At 39.0% G+C, this 16,130-nt stretch overlaps 1 protein-coding gene across 6 annotated transcripts in view; it reads left to right on the plus strand.

Annotated features, from left to right (window-relative positions):
- Positions 1–15,348, plus strand: part of TSNARE1 (t-SNARE domain containing 1) — a 450,340-nt gene extending 434,992 nt beyond the window's left edge. For all 6 annotated transcript variants that reach the window (XM_039714443.1, XM_039714426.1, XM_039714471.1 and 3 more), the window contains one exon: positions 14,352–15,348. The gene's annotated coding sequence lies outside the window, so the exon portion shown is untranslated. The remainder of the gene's footprint in view (positions 1–14,351) is intronic.
- Positions 15,349–16,130: the final 782 nt, after the last annotated feature.

Below are 16,130 nucleotides of genomic sequence, written 5' to 3' on the forward strand. Positions count from 1 at the left end.
GCCCTGTTTTGGATTAAAAAAAAAAGGTTAAAAAAAGGCCCCCCTTCAAAAAAAAAAAAAAAAAAAAAAAGAAAAAAGAAAAAGAAAGGGTGCATTGCTGAAACTCTGTGATTGACTGCATGAACCCCATGCTGGACTCAGAATATCCCACCCCTGTGTACAGCTGATCCATGAGAATTACTTCTCAATTATTGGATTAAACCTGACCAAAAAAAGCCTGGCCACATAGGAAGAAGCAAACAAAAAAAACCCAAAAAACCAAAAAACAAAAAAAACCCAAAACCAAACCAAACCAAACCAAAAAAACACCAACCAACCAAAAAAACAAAAAAAAAAAAAAAAAAAAAACCAAAAAACAAAAAAAAAACCAAACAAAAAACTAAAAATCTAAACCAGGTAGTTCCAGTCAAAAGTCTCAAGTGTGTCAAATAAAAGGAAAATTTAATATAAGAATTGATAATGTTCTAAGAATAAAATTTAATGTCATGGCTGGCATGACCTGCTAGGCCCATCAAAAAACTTCCAGTGTGGCAGCCATGAGTAGATCTAATTTTCTCACACAGACATTCAAATCTGATATAGATCTACAGATAATTTGGGAAATACAAATTGAAATACACATAAACATTTTAACACATTTCCATTTTTTATTCCTTGCAGTTAAAATTAAGTAGAAATCCAATATGAAATCTTTGCTTAGTTGGAAACATCCAGTTCTGCCTTTTTAAAATACTGAGCTATTGCAGAGTGATGAATAATAATGAAAATAAAAACTCTACATTAATTATAATTTTCTTAATAAGGAATTCAGATGGAGGATTAAAATAACAAGAGATTTTCTCAATAAAGGAATTAATGCTCTGAGAACACATTCACTGAACATTGTTTTTTATGGTACACCAATGGACACTGGAAGATAGAACAAATAGAGGAAAATCACTGATTAAATAAATATTTAGGACATTTAATGGATTCACAGTTTTTGTAGAAGAAGGTAACACACAGAGTGTTTTATCAAGAGCACACATTAAATACTTTGCATGTTGTGTACCCTTGCAGAAGGATAACTGAGCTGCTTGCAGGTGCTTTACCCTGGGGGATGCAGTCCCGAAATTGGTGCAGGAATATCAGCAGGCAGAATTATCTGCAGTGCCACATTGGGTTCTACATCAGAGCTCCCTAGAATGGGGTCCCTATCAACCCCCAGAGGGTAAAAACTTGCTACAGGCCTTTTGGGACAAATTAAACTTACCTCATGAAGTGGGAAACAAATGCATGGGATGGAAGGAATGGTATTTATGGAAGTACAGTCAAGGAAAGACAGGAAGGTGAGACAGGCAGCACACAATGTTTTGGGTGAGGCAACAAAGCTGTGAACTGGCAGCCATCCAAACAGATTTGGGAAATATTAACCCATGTAACAACCTCAGTGGAAATGGAATTATCATCCTTTAGCCCTGTGGTCACTTTGGCTGATAGCCTTATTTGCTGAATGCAATTGCTGCAGTTAAAAGCCACAATCTTACCAGATCACACGGAATCACAGAATGGGCCAAGGTGGAAGGGAGCACAGTGGGGTCACCTGGTGCCACCTCCCTGCTCCAGCAGGGCCATCCCAGAGCACAGGGCACAGGATTGTGTGCTGAGGGTTCTGGAATATCGGCAGGGAGGGAGACCCCACACCCTGTCTGGGCAATCTGTTCAGGGCTTGGTCACTGCACAGGGAAGAAGTTCTGCCTCACGTTCAGGTGGAACTTTGTGGGATCAGTTCCTGCCCGTTCCTCTTGTCCCATTGCTGGGCTCCACAGAGCAGAGCCTGGGCCCTGCTCAGAGCCCTCCCTGCAGACAGGGACACACAGGGATGAGGTCTCCTCTAAGCTGTCTCTTCTCAAGGCTGAACAGCCCCAACTCCCTCAGCCTTTCCTTTTCAGAAATGCTCCAGTCCCGAATCATCTTTATAACCCTTCCCTGGACCTGCTCCAGGAGGTCCATATCTCCCTTGTCCTGAGGAGCCCAGAGCTGGACAGAGCACTCCAGATGTGCCTCACCAGGGCCGAGTAGAGGGGCAGAATCACCTCTCTCAGTCTGCTGGCAATGCTCTTCCTGATGCATCCCAGGATCCCATTGGTCTTCTTAGCCACAAGATCAGGACCTATCTGAAAGCTAAATGTTTCAATAAATCAGTAATTTTCAAATAGGCCTCCTATTTCTGACTCTTTTCTTGGAATCTCTTTACCCTGTTTCCCCAGCAACGTGTCTGCACTGACTTTCCCTTCTGAGGCCTTCTAGTAATTCTCTGATACAGCCAAAACTTGTTGAGACTGCAATACACAGGGGCACAGGTACAGCAGAGGAAACACTATAAAAGTTTCAATCCTACTCCTAAACTCATGCAGGTATTTGTTGGGCAGCAGACTCTGAAATCAGCAGTGGTATTTCTGCTGCAAGGACAATGCCTCACACGGTAAATCTGCTGTGAAATGGTTTGTGATCAGCGAGTCTGAGTCCAAGGGGTTGGAAACAAAAGCTCTGTCTAGGAAAGAAACAAGACCTCAAGCTGTTTCAAGCAGAAGTGGAAGAGTTCAATAAGAATTCATTATTTGAACTTTTTCTTTATTCTCTTCCCTTACATTTCCTTTCATTCTGCCCTCTGCTCCAACCCCAGTAGCTTGCACCCATCTGTTAAAATATAAAAAGGGCTCCCTCTGCTAGTGCCTATTAAAGTGCCATATGGCTGAGGTATAGCCTGAGGTGCTGAGCATCACAGAGTGCAGCTCTGCAGAATAAAGATTCCTGCACTTGAGGTTTAATTAGGTAAGTGTTTTTTAAGTAGCATCGCTGTTTCCCCTTAAAATATTTACTACTCCTCACCAAAGAACAAGGATGAAGCTGGTCTAAATCACAGCCTGACATGTTCCAGTGAGTGCTCCCCTCCTTCTCATAATGATTCACTTCTCCTTCACCCTCAGAGTTGGGGATAACAGGCAAAGTGGTGTCCCAAATGTGTCTGATCCCTCCTTCTGTGGAGGAATCTTTCCAACCTCATCGCTGCTGCTGCAGACAAGGGTGTGCTCTGGGCTCCACCTGCTGCAGAGGAGGAGGGAGTTCTTTATTTCCAGGTGCAGCTGCACTACAGCTTTATTGAGGGGGAAATACAGACAGGGATTGTGTGCTTTGAGCTGTCACTTCCAGTGATGGGCTGGGGTGTGGTGCTGCAGGAATCTGCCACCTCCAAAGAAGAAATTCCAAACTAGGAACCCAGTGCAGAGAAGGCAAAAAACATCTAAGAAAACACTTGGCAAAGTGTACTTTGAGTTTATTCTGATTCTTCCAGCTGCCAGATGCAGGTGAACAATAAATATTATGCCTTTGATTTTGTAGTTTGATTGTTTGCTTGGTTTTTCAGTGTTGCTGTTATTCTTGTTAAGAGGAAACTTTGGTATCTGAGGGGAAAGGATCTCCACTTGCTTGGTGCATGTGGGGTGTAGGTTTTTGTTCAGACCTATTAAATATGATGTGCAGTTAAAGCCCTCTGAAAAAGTCCATGGGAAGTCCCAAAATTAATTGCTAAATACCACTGTCTTGGAGGGCTTGGTTTTGCTGGACAGAGAAGGCTGTGCATCAACTACCAAAATTATTCTGCTTTTTAAACAACCACAGATACAAGGTGTAGGTTTTTGTTCAGACCTATTGAATATGATGTGCCTCCTGAAAAAGTCCATGGGAAGTCTTGGAGAGCTTGGTTGTGCTGGACAGAGAAGGCTGTGCATCAACTACCAAAATGATTCTGCTTTTTAAACAACCACAGATACATAAAGAAAACTCAAAAATCTCTATTCCATGAATTCACACTAACTCCCTGGAATTTTCTATCTTGTATTTTGTCTACCCTAGTTTTTTACTTTTATGTTAAGCACCTTAGTCACTGTAGTACACAAGATCTGTTAAAACAGATATCCTTTTATTTTTGTTCCTTTGCCTCTTGTCTAAAAGACTTGAGCTGTAAAAAAAGCTTTTTTGATACCCAAAAGCTTTCTCTCTGTCTACTGGAGCCCTTAAATACCTCATCTCCCCTCTTTTCTCTCTTAATCCCTTATAGCACTACATGCTAAGGAAAAAGTAAAATCTTAATGATTTCTGCTCCCAGAAATGGAACCAGAGGCATGATGCAGAATATGTATGTACAGCTGACTCGTCAGTGATTGCTCATGATTATCTTTCCTCCCCAACAAACTCCTATTTCTTTCCAAAAGAAATTGGAGACACTTCTGGAGCTCTACATAATTCCTTTAGTGCTGCTCTTCCCAGCAGTGATAATAAACAGGGAGGAGTTAAATAGATGCAGCACCCTCATAAATCTGACAGAAATGATTTTGGAAATTTTAGGACACCCAGCCTGGCCAGCACAAATAATTTTACCCCTTCACTGTCTCCAACAGTACCCACGAACAAGGAAGAGTACCCAAACTCAAAGAAGAGCAATAACAAATTATGTACATAAAAAATTCCCTTGGGACTTTCCAAGCTTCTGATTATTTCCTGCTCAGGGAGTTCTGACACTGTTTCTTGCTTAGTAACTCGGAGATCTTTCTTTGAAATATTTTTCTATTCTTCCCTTCAACCTGTGGGTTTTATTTTATTCATTTTTTGGTGAGTATGGCAGGAGAACTTACACATTGGAGGATAGGATTGCTTTTCTGTGCACAAAGAACATTATGAGGAAAAAAAGATGGGAGTTGTATCCATGCAGTAACCAAAAAATTTATAAGGCTTTAATTAGATGGGTCCCAGTAAGATCTAACATGAGAGTTGATACTTATCGCTTATTTCCAATAATGTTACCCAAGAAAATAATCTGGATTCCATATGAAAGTGGGAATCCAGATTTGTGTGTACATTAAAAAAAAGGAAGGAAGGAAGGAAGGAAGGAAGGAAAATGCACAAGGCACATTATGAATAAAGGCTTCTTTCTGCTACTAGTGGTTGCAACACTCATTTATCTGGTCACTGAAAATTTATTTATACAAAAAATATGCAAGGTAAACCATAAAAACCTGTGAACAGAATAAGGCAGTAAAGAAATATTAATTTCAGAATTAGAATATTTTTAAAAAAGAAATATGAGATTACTGTCACTGAAGTTTAGACAGCTAAACCTGAACTTGTCACTTGATGTTCCCTTTCAGGCTAATGCTTATATATTTTTTTCTTTAGCTATTGAATAGATTTGTTTAACATGAGCCAGACTGTCCTCTCTCCTCTGTACAGAGAAAAGAGAGTGATTTGTGTTGATCTGGAACATTTGAATTTGAATGCAAGGAATCTCATCCATAATATTCCATATTGACTAATCTGGAACAGTAGAAAAGGGAATAAACATCCACTAGGCAGGATATTTCACCCACCTACACTGGAAGAATGGTGGAAGAGATCAAAAGGAAATTCAACTCAGCTATTTTCACCCTTATTTGTGAACAGCCCACTAAGGTCCAAATGAGGAGGTGTCCAAAAGATTTATCAAGGTTATCTACAAATATCAGAGTGAAATCCCTGACATATGTGCGTTTTCCTGCCATAAGCCAGGATCAACTGCATTAGTCTCCCTGGTGTCTACTAAAATATCTCTTTTCTGATGGGATTAGGGTTTGCATTAATCCAGTACTGACTGCTAGAGTGTAAGCAAGGCAAACATGAAGCTTCCTTGCATCCTGTGCCTCAGCCCTGGTACCATCTGTAGGAATAACACCAGCATATGTGTGTAAAACCAGCATCACCCAGAGTTAACAACATCTAGAGCCCAGATGGATGAAAAAAATGCATTATATTTACATCTATAGAATTTATTACTTCTTTTTTAATTAGCTCTCTATGCAGCAATTTATTTCCAGTGCTGTTCTTAATGAAAACATTATAAGTTGCAGTTCTATTTCCAGTGTTAAGAGTTTTGTCCATTCCATCTCTGTCCTCATTGACTAAAACCAGTTTTGTTTCCTTCATAGTTAAATAGTATTTAAAAAAATAATCTGAGGAAGGTACTTCTTGTGTTTAAATATGCATTGCTGCTGCTCTGAAAACACCCATCAGTGCATGAGACAGCAACTCTTGCTATGCAAGTGTGGTTTTTTTTCCTGTTTGGGAACATTTTCAACTCTCATTTTCTCTAGTTCTGCACAAACCACATTATTCTGCCACCAGCTCCCTTTCAGCAGAACTGGAGCATACAGTTCCTGCTCCCTTAGCTGGAATACTTTAATGCCAACCATTTTGTGTGTCTTCTGTGGGCTTTTTTAAGGTTTATTTCCAGTAACACATGAATGAGAATTTAAGGGTTTCTGTCACCTTTTACAGCTGTGATTTGCTTGCTCTGTAGTTAAAAGCAGCTGCAAGGTGAAAGCCTGGTATTTCCCTATGGCAGGTTCTCAGGGATGGTGGAACAGTAACGAGGCACTGGATGGGCACTGAGAGATTTGCATCCTTGGCAGCCTTGGCTGTGTACTCCAGTGCTTAAGCATCCATCTCCTTGAATCTGTCCTGCAACCAGACACATTTTAACATAAGTCAGCATTTTTCCTCCTGATACTTAATCCAAGATGAAAGTCAAATGCCAGTAACTCTGCTTGTTCCCAAAAAAACCACAAGATTTGCCACACTGGTGCAAATGGATGAGTTGCCAGGTCTGCTATCTAATCTCTCTTAGTGTCTCAGCTGGCCAGTGTTTTATGCCTCTCGTTTTTACATTATCCTGAGTGCTTCCCAGAATAATTCCACATATTCATGAAGCTGCTTTTCTCTCTCCTTCCTCCCTCCACACTGCAGGAGCTGCCAAATGTGAGTCAGGGAGCTCTGTCCTGCTAGGGAAAGGCAGTGGCTACTCAGACCAGGAGGGATGTGACCTCTTTCACAGAACCATCTTGCAGCTGAGCAAAGTTACTGCAGCTCAAATTGTAAAGTGAACCCATGGATGAAGAACAGCCAATGGTATTTTTTTGGTCATTCAGTCACTTAGATTTGGAGCACACATTGCCAGAAATTTCAACCTTCTTGTCAAGGCAACAAAATAAAGTCATAGCCATCCTGTGTAACTTGAGCCTCACCCTTCTGAGTTTCAGCCCTCAGAAAAACATGATTCCAGATGAATTTATTTAGTTTGTTATGGGGACGTTGTGAAGGAAATCCCAAATTGCAAGGGATTTTTTTTTTTTTTTGAGAAGTAGAATCATAGAATTGTTGAGGTTGCAAAAGACCTCTAAGGTCATTGAGTTCAACTGTCCTCCTACCCCCACCACCAAGTTCACCACTGAACCAAGTCCTCGGGTGCATTTCCACACTGTTTTTCCCACTTCCAGGGATGGTGACTTTACCACTTCCATGGGCAGCCTGCTCCATTGCTTTACAACCATTTCCATGACAGAAATCATCTTGATATCAACTCTAAATCTTTTCTGGCACAACTCGAGAGCATTTCCTCTTCTCCTGTCTTTTGTTACCTGGGAGAAGAGACTGGCATCACCTCACTATTACTTCCTTTCAGGTCTAGAAAACAATAAGGTCACCCCTCAGCCTCCTTTTCCTCCAGGCTAAACAGGATGACAATACTTCTACAAGAAAAGTAATATTAAGAGAAAATCAGTACACATTTCTGTGTCTTGTGACCTTGAGAAGAGGTAAGACCTTATTATTAAGTGGGTTTGATTCTTTCTCTTTCCTGACTTGCTATAGTACAGGGATGAAGTTTGTGCTTCAGGTAGCTCCTGAGGTTTCCTGTCAGAACTTTTTGGGAGAACTTGTTAGAACCCAAATTTTAAACCTCAAAAAATGCATTCAAGGCTTATGTCAACTGTATCACTCAAAAAAAAAAGTTGCTGTGTGTTGAAAAGGAACTTTTTCTTGGATTAAACATTGTCGTGTTAAAGAACTATGCAATGACTTTTCAATCATACCAAACTCTGCCACGCACAGCAGGCTATGAGAGAAAAAAATGAGGTCAGCTCACTCATAAATAGATTTTCCCCTTGTTTTAATGTGATAAGACAATGCTGCTGAGATTCGCTCTTCACTTGCCATTTAATCAGAGCTGAGTTTGCAATGTCATTACCCGATGTTTCACATATTCAACACCAGGTAATTTAAAAATCTTTATGCAAATGGCCCTGCTACTTCTATAACAGCATTTGTTTTTAACAGGTTGGGCAAAATTACTCTAATTCATTATGTGTCACCTCCCAGGCTCTGGACATTCCACCTTTGTGAAATGAATTTTCTCATGATCCCCGAAGTTCAGCTAGCAATATTCACTTCTGAAATGTGATATCACCCTTTGTATCTCTTGCCATTATTATGTCATCTTCTGCAGCTTTGCCTCCCAGGTGCAAATTCTGAGCTGCTGCAAACCTTTTTTCCATGTTTATATGAGTACCAGCTGCACGTTTCTTAAAAGCTTTGCCATGTACTGTGCACTGCTAAGACACATCTTTAGGGGTCAGACTGAAATGCACAAGGGTAAATTCTTACTGGGCACATGACTAAACATGAAGATAGAAAAGACTTGGGATTTCTTTCAGTGTAGTGAATCCCAAGGAACTGACTTGGATAGACAACACCCTTCTTGGATCTCCAAACAATGCCTGGACTGTGGGCTTGGGATTTTTTGCTGGATTTTCTTTTGTTTTGTTCCCAGTATCCTCTAATTCCTTGTTTTAGTTTTGTTTTAGGGTTAACCCATACTGTCCACAAAACACACCTATGCTCTTGTGGTGGTCCCTGACTGGTACCCATGCACTTGCATTAATATCTTTATCTAAAACTTATATTTTTAACAACAATCTGCAGCTGCCAAATTTGAAGAACTTCATATCAGGGCCAAAAATACTCTAGACTTCCAAAGGACCTGGATTTCCACCGGACCATCTTTCTAAAAAGCAAAAGAAATTATTTCAATAAAGTTGAATCAAAGGTGGCTTCTGGGAACCATTGATGCAATTAAGAGAAAGCACAGGGGAAATAAAAGTGTAAGTGAATATTAAGCCATATTGCACGGGGTATATCATCACCCTGCCATCTCATTTTTTTTCTGACAGAAGATTCTTGGGTTATTAGGTCTGTCCTATTTTAAGAAGTTACTGTTAGAACTCCAGTATAAGCAGAAATGACCAGAGTGGCTAAATAAGAACAGCAGCTTTCCTGCTGTGGGCAGTCGTGCACTGAAGAAATTCTGCAATGAAAAGTGGACATCATTTGCTTCCCTAGAAAATTAGTGGGAAGGATTCTTTAAAGAGATGAACCTTAACTGATGAAACAACAGTCTTTACTGAAGGCAAAATCTCATCATCATGTACTACACTTGAAAACAGACCCAGCTAAAGGCCTGGAAGGTTTACAATGTCAGAAATGTAATTCTCAGACTAATCTGCTATCTGATTAACTTCAGCTTCAAAGAGGCAGGAAACACCACAGGTTTTCTTAGTATTGTGATCTTTTTTCTTCCTTTCCTTGCCTTTTATTTTTTTATTTTTTATCCTGAAAATACATCATTAAAATTTATGTATAAAGAAAAGCTGTTATATCAGGCCCATTTTGAAACCTTCATCAAAGTGATCAGAAAGGGTTTTCAGAGGCCATTCCCTGCCACCACAGATGGAGGAGATTAATTTCAAACGAGTTAAGCCATGAATTGCACCCCAACTGCAGAGAAAGGTTATCTGACTTAGGATAAATGTGATGTTGATGTTCAAAGCTGGCAATCTGTTGAATCCTAAACACAGAAGCAAAGTATATTTACTGTATTTTATTGTCAGGAAATGAAAATCAGAATATTAGCAGCTACAAGGAACTAGAGCCAGAAAAATGTAAACAACCATAGATTTTCTGCTTTCCCTTTAATACTCTCTTAGGGGTTTCAGAAATAGAAAATTTAGATCCTTGTGTTATAAGATGCTGTCTCCAATATCAGCCTCGCAGATTAATTTAGGTTCTACATTCACATCATGAATGAGATGATGTCACAGGATTCCAGCTCTGTGATATTTGGAAGCTCCTTTGCAATGTACATCTGAAACTATAAAGTATGCAGCAGTTTCAGAGGAAAGCAGATAAAGTGTGTTGTGACATGGATTTAATTAGCGTAAATTTGCATATGGGAAGGTTCAGTTTGAAAATATCAAAAGACAGTAGTGCCTTGGAAACAGGTTCACCAGAACACTAAAAATAAATAAAAATAAATAAAATAAATATCAAAATAAGAGAAAACAAAACTAAATTAAACAAAAAATGGCAAAATCAAGTCAAGGGCTTAACATTTCCTTTCTGTGGGCTGCAACTCAAGACACCTGTGCTGAGGGTCCAGCACTGGCACAGACTCCCTCCCTGCCCGAGTTTGACATGTTGGGAAGGACCTTTAAATAACTCTGAAGAGCTGTTTTCATGTCCATGTTTTCAGTGCTCACCACCAAAATCCATCTGTTCATTCCATGACTTTGCAGAACAGCTGCAAGACCTTTCCTATGGGCCTGATGCAAGGCTGGGTGAAGTCAGTGAGAGTGTTTGCATGGACTTTAATGAGATTTGGATCATCTCTGCCCTTTCACTGAGGCAGAATTCCACCTCGTAATTTAATGGGTCACCTTCAATCATCTCAGTCAACTTCTAATGATTGTCATTGTTTCACAGTTTTAAAGAAGGATTCAACCACCCAAAATGTCTGTATATATAATGGTCATCTACTATTAATATTGGACTGTGATTTATCTCAATGAGCCTTCTCCAACAGAGAAATTCATTGGGATTTGTATCTATGAGAAAGTCTTAAATCCATGTAAATTTGCAAATGTCAAAGGTTGTATAATCACAGCTTATTTACACAGTGTGATATGCATCCTCATATTTGCCCAGACAGAGATCTCACTTGATTTGGAACAACAGCAGGTAGGGACAAATTATTATTTATTACTCTGGATAATTTATCTTCCCATGGGACCACCTCTTTAATTCATAGGCAGAACAGCCCAGACTAAATAAACAGCAGAGTCTATACTGTAAACCTCAAAGAGGGGAAAGATTCTCTGAGCTAAGGAGGGCTGGAGGATGGATCCTTACCTCAGGTTCCTGTTGCAGCTCAGAGCTACCACATGGCTGGAGCAGCTCTTTATGGTCTGTTTTTACAGTTCTCAGTGATCTGTCAGCTTTCATAAAAGCATAATTTTAGCACCCTGACAGCAGCAGAGTCCTTTTTTTATTTGCCCTCTCTCTTTATGCATGAAAAAAAAAAAATCAAGAAAATATGTTTCCTTTTAATGATTATGAAAATAATAGAAATAACTCACAGAAGTATGGACAGACAGAGCCTCAAGTCAGACACATGTATTCTAATGAAGTTCCCAAGACATTAAAGAAAACCTAGGATATATTCCAGCATCATTTTAATTTATTTCTTTCTAAAGATTGTTATTTAGTTCTCCATTTGTATAGCAATTAATATAAGACTGTACGGTCCATGAGTAGCACTGCTAAATGCAGCATAATTGTTACTACCCAAAAAGCAAAAAATATCTTTAATCAAATCTAAGAGTATGACAGAACTCAAACTCTCTCTCAGTTACTTAAATTCATTTTTATCCTCAAGCAAACCTGAAAGGTATATGAAGTCTGTTGGGTTTTTGGCCCAGAATATCTTTTAGCCAGCTTGTGTGTGGAGAATCTCTCTTGCTGCACTCCAAGCCTGAAGATTACCTATTTCTCATTCAAATGAATTTTGCATTTTAAATATTTAAATTTAAATAAATGTTTTCCCTGCCTGCAAATCAAAATTCAGAATCCCCAGCAGCTGCAGAGCCTGCTAAGAGCAATGGCCTTTGCTGGACATAGGGTTTGATTTCATGTCCAACCCATGGTGCTCTTCATCCCAGTGCTTGGAGAATTCTGTTCAAACTCCAGAGGATCTGTGCTCTTTTTCTCCTGGACACAGGCATGTGTGTGCCTGCACAGGAGCTCTCTGACATTTGAGGAGAGGCTGAGAGAGCTGGGACTGCAGCTTAGGGAAGGAAAGGTTCTGATGTACTTTTCCCATCTAGAAGTACCTGAGGCAGGGGGATAAAGAAGGTAGAAGCAGGCTTTTCTCAGTGGTTTCTACTGACAGGTCAAAAGGCAGTGATCACAACCTGAAAAATATGAAATTTTTTTTTGAAACATATATGAAAACACTTTTTTTTTTAATATAAGATTGACCAAACGGGGAAATGGATTGCTGAGAGTTATGGAGCCTCCAGCTTTGGAGCTATTCAAAATCCAACTGGACACAGCCCTGATCACTCTGCTTCATCTCCAGAATTTTTGTGAATTTCTGTGATTCTGTAACTTGAACAGGTGATGATTGTTGACTAGAAATAGGGTAGGATTCTATAATGCCATAAAATGGTTTGGGTTGGAAGAGACCTTCAAGGTTCACCTTAGAGCCTTTCCTCTTTAAAAAGTGCTGGGAAATATTAAATAAAACAGAAAAGTGAGAATAGTTCCCAACTGGAAGGAAAGGGTAAATGATTAGTGGTGTCCATCCCCTTTCCAGAGCTTTTTTCTTGTGTGAGTGACTTGAGCAACTCCTCTTGTGGCATTAAAAGGACTTTGGCTGCTGAATTTATGCAGCTAAGTTTAGATGTCAACAGTGAACCTTTCTGCAACTGGGAAAGTCATCCTGAAGATCCCTTTGCAGTTAATGTGAGTCAATACCAGCCAGTGAAATTTAGGTCAGTACAGAGTTGATTACTTTATTCAAATGATCCCCACCCTAAAAACCCTAAAAATCTTTGGCTGTATTGATTAGATTTGTAATTACTGTAATAAGAGCCTGGAGCCTGGGAGTCATTCTACTCAGATGGAGGTGCTTAGACCTTGAATTAGCTGGGATGAATGTCATCTTCAGAAGGATACCCTTCCCATTAGAGTGTTTCTATTGCCTCTTTGAGGCAGGAACCCTCATCTCTGCTTTGTATCTGCAACAGCACATAATGGACATCTGGCTTCAAAAATATTACCTGAGCAATCTTCTAATGAGCAGTTTAAAAATTAGCATTAATTAAATATGTTTGTATCTGTATTTGGCTGCTTTGTGTCTGATCGTGGTCTATTTTAACACCTTGTTGGTGTGAAGTAAAGCATAATTAAAACAGTGTTTCTGAGGCTTTCACCTGTATTAAAAACAGCTAGAAAAAAAGAAAAGAAGTTGTTATCAGTTATGTCTTCAGTAATAATAATGACAGACCAGTTTTTCATTCCTTTCCTCACCCTGGATAACAAGTTTAACTAGATTTTCCTAGACTGCCTGTGTACACAAACACAGTCACTGAGGAAGTGGAGGTAGAACAAACACAAACACTACAAAAGCCTGCTGATATATTTCATAGTGATGCTTCTTACAAACACTCAGGGCTGTTTCATAGATGGTGAGTGCAAAAATACAATCTGTCCAACCTCAGAAGTGCAAAGTACTGATCTTGTAGGTGCTGTCCTGCTGCAGATGTTGTTCTTAAGAAGTTTCTTTTACAGTAATTGGAGAGAAAAAAGACTCTTTGATCAAAACGTTCCTTTTTTAAAATTCAATTAACTTGTCTACATGAATAGTGTAAACATTTTATGGTTTAGATCTACATGGTTTTGATCTCTAATTAGACATCTAAGAGTTATAATGAGTTGCTCCTAGTCAGAGGAAGTGCCTAAGGTTTTCATTTTTTCACAGCATGGGAAAATGGGAAACAATACAATTTCTCAGCTATATTCTCTCCAGTAAAGTGAACCAGTGCCATGTTCTTTCTTTTATTCTTCGTCCATTTTGCAGAAAACTATATTTTTAAAACTACATGCATTTTTCTCCAGGTATGGGAATTGCTGGCATTGAAGAGAACACACAAATTACTTTTTTCCTTGCTACAGAAGATTAAATGCTGTATTTTCTTAATGAATTTGTTTTGGTTTTTGTTTTTTTTTCTGTATTCTCAGTCATAGAACCACAAAGCCATCAAAAAGTTTGGGTTGGAAGGGACCTTAAAGATCTCATGCCAACTTCTCTGCAATGGGCAGGGAATCTTCCCCTAGACCTGATTATTCACAGCCCCTTCCAACCTAGTTTTGAACATCTCCAGGGACGAGGAGTCCACAGCCTTTGTGGGTAATATGTCCCAGTCTTCTCATCCCTTCCACTTCCACAATTTCCTTAGCCTGGAATCAGTGAAAATACACTTTCCTGAGCTTGATCTGCTTTGTTGTTGTCTGTGCCTTCTGGGAGCAGCCACCCTTCCATCAGCGACACCCCTGCACCAGAAACTGGGAATCCTGTGAATACTCACCAGCTGTTCTTGGTTTTGCAGAGCCTGTGGTCACCCTGGGAAGTGGAATGGATTCTCAAGGCACTGCACATTCAGGCCCCACGTCCGTGTCTGCATTTCTGATCACGTCATATTAAACCTGCTGTAACCAACAAGCACTAATTGTATGAAAGAAAAGCTAAGTTTTATACTGTGTGTCGGTATCATTGTGAATAATTTTGCCTATTCCCCCCCTTAGGCATATTTTACCTTATGTTACAGATTTTAATTATGCCCCCTGTATCTATTTCTTTGAATTCTATTCTATTTCTAGAATAGAAATTCTATTTCTTTGCCTCCACATTTGCTATACAATGTGCTGTAAGATAAGTAGCTGTTAATTCATCTCTATTGTTTGTGTTTTTAACATGCTCTTGATCTCCAATTCTGCTCATTTAAAACTGTGAAAGTCAAGATGTTTGTCTGGTTCTTTTTTTTTTTCTTTTTTTTTTTTTTTGTTACTGTTTTTGTATGTTTAAAAATTAATTTAGCTCAGATTCCCCTGCTGTGCACTGCTGCTTTAGAATTTGCTCTGCTGGATCTGAGCTAAGCACTTCCACAATTTCATGTGCCGTTTACAACACATCAATTAGATGCTTATTTGATCCAACTGTATGCACAGAACACCATATTTATTCATGAGAAATGTCACTGAAAGAGCAGGACAAATAAACAAAACATTATATTACGATTTTTTGGTGGCCTTTAAAAAAAACCCAAGCAAGATATCTCATGAAAAATGCCAAATCTTGCTTTAGACTTCATTTAATAAGTTTCAATGCAACCAACATTTGTGATTTTGTTCCATTTTTATCCATAATGTTTTCTCCTGACAACATGATTGAAAGTTCCATTTAAATTCATTTTTAAATGTGTCATGTATTATAAATGCAGTTTTCCTTCAGTAAATAAAGCATTTCAAAATGGTTTTAATTAAAATGCCATAAGAATTATTGAAGAGAATTTAACAAAATCATATATTTTTTACTCTTTGGGAAAAGCAAAATCTTTTGACGAAAATATTTCTTAGCAGAAAAAGAAAAAAAAAAAAGAAAAACAAAATGTTACCTCTATATGTTATGGGTGTTTGGCTACTGTGAAGATTTAGAAAATAATAACAAATATTAAACTGGATTCTCACCTGCACTGATATCAGTTACATGCTCCCTTTCCAAAGAGCTGACACAGTCTTTCATCAGTAAAGGCTGAACGCAGAAAATGCTCAGAAAAATCTTGCAGGTGCTTAAGCTCACTCTGGGTCAAAACTGTGAAACTTCTTAGATCAGCACAGTCAGGTTTGGAGAAGAAACACAAGTCACAGTTTCTGGTGGCTTTTCTTTAGATATATAAAATCTACCTAAATGGATTGGTATATGTTACATTAAATATTCATTAATTGCTATTAAGAAAAGTTAATGAATAGAGAGTTACTCTTCTTTTTTCTCTTCCGCCAAATTTCATGCTGGCATAAAATTAGAAATTATGACACCTACAGCTTTACCTTACTGCAGAGTTTGCTTCTGAAGTTGAACTCTCCTCTTTTCTTCACCACAAAGTGCAGACTGCCTCCATCAGCACATTTGGCAAATCCTGCAGAGATGAAAATAATTTTCATCTAGTTAGTGAGAGCTGAAACGAACCCAGCTCGTAGCTGATTGCAAGCAAATATTTTGAGAGCTTCGAGCTGCATTTGAACAAGGGATCCAGGACAAACAATCCTTGCCCAGTCACTAATCCCGTTCATTAGGAGCTCAGTGATTACCTCATTAGTGTGATTGAGCT

The sequence above is a fragment of the Passer montanus genome, unplaced genomic scaffold (genome assembly GCF_014805655.1).
Source record: "Passer montanus isolate IOZ18808 unplaced genomic scaffold, ASM1480565v1 scaffold100, whole genome shotgun sequence".
In the NCBI taxonomy this organism is placed as follows: domain Eukaryota; kingdom Metazoa; phylum Chordata; class Aves; order Passeriformes; family Passeridae; genus Passer; species Passer montanus.